We start from the raw sequence: 1,499 nt of genomic DNA on the forward strand, positions 1-1,499 counted from the left end.
TGTGTCTGGACAGGTCAGCCTACTCTGGCACCCAGAAGGGAGGTAAACAGGAAAAGGCCCAAAGACCCACTGGAGGCTAGGCAATAGTCCTTTCCCAAAACAATTAAAACAGAAAAAAAATTACATATTAACTTTGCCATTTTGGTGCAGAGACAAACTTTTGTAAATGAAATTACTCGAAATTTTAATAAGGCAGAAAAAAAAGTCATTTTGTTTAGTTTGTAGCCCTGTTCTTAGAGTAAATGCTTGGGAATCTGGAGACTATGGATTTACTTCTTTCAGGAAGATGTACTTAGAGTAGGCGAGGAAATCTGAATTTTATTACTGATCAAAAGCAACTCAATATGCCGAGTGTTTAGAAACAACAATAGTCACGACAGATAAAAAACTTAAGACACCTTAAATAAGTCACTACACATAAAGAATTTAGCAAATTATTTCTGACCTGATTTACTAAGTATTATGCATTTGGGCCAAACCTAGCTTGTCCATTGTCACTGAACCGACTAGTTAAGAACTGTGTAAATGTCTCTTATGGCTTTAAAATGATAAGAGCTGATTAAACTGACATTTTCAGAACAACCTTAGGAATTCTAGTTCATTTATTTAGAAGTTTAACTGATGGAAAATTAGGTGGACAATGAGATATTACTATGCACCCACAAGACTGACTAACACTTTAAAAACTGATAATGCCAGATTTTGATGATATGTGAAACAAATGGAACTCTGATAGATTGTGGGAGGAAGTATAAGGTAGTACAACCATTTGGTAATACTGGCTTTATAAATTGAACCTGTCATATGCCTATTCAATGACCAAGCATTGCCATTTCTAGGTATTGACTCAAGAGTAATTAGTGGATATGACTACCCCCCAAAAAAATGTACAGAAATGTTTATATAATAATAGCCAAACTTTAAACAACCCAAGTATCCAACAACAAGAGAAAATGTAAATAAACTGCATGTTTATGCGTGTGTGCTCATAAAATGGAAGGCTACACGGCAATAAAGAAGAATAACTATGATACCTGTAATAACATGGGTTACTCGCCTAGACATTTTGTTGAGCAAAAGAAACGAACACAAAAGAGTACTAACTGTATAATCCAATTTATGTGAAGTTCAAGAACAGACAAAATTAACTCATAGTTTTAAAGATCAGAGTAATGATTAATTCTGGGGAAGATATTGGCTGGACAGTGTCAGGAAGAAGCTTCTAGGGTATGGAAATATTCTATGTCTTGAGCTGAGTGGTTATTACATAGGTGTATAGATAGAAAATGAAGCCCTGGTGGTGCAGTGCTTAAGAGCTATGACTGCTAACCAAAAAGTCAGCAGTTCGAATCCACCAGCCACTCCTTGGAAACCCTATGGGGCAGTTCTACTCTGTCCTATAGGGTCACTGTGAGTCAGAATTGACTTGACAGCAACAGGTTTGGTTTGGTTTGGTTTTTATACACAGAAAAAGTGCATCAGTCTGTACATGTATGATT

The sequence above is a fragment of the Trichechus manatus genome, unplaced genomic scaffold (genome assembly GCF_000243295.1).
Source record: "Trichechus manatus latirostris isolate Lorelei unplaced genomic scaffold, TriManLat1.0 scaffold00071, whole genome shotgun sequence".
Classification (NCBI taxonomy): domain Eukaryota; kingdom Metazoa; phylum Chordata; class Mammalia; order Sirenia; family Trichechidae; genus Trichechus; species Trichechus manatus.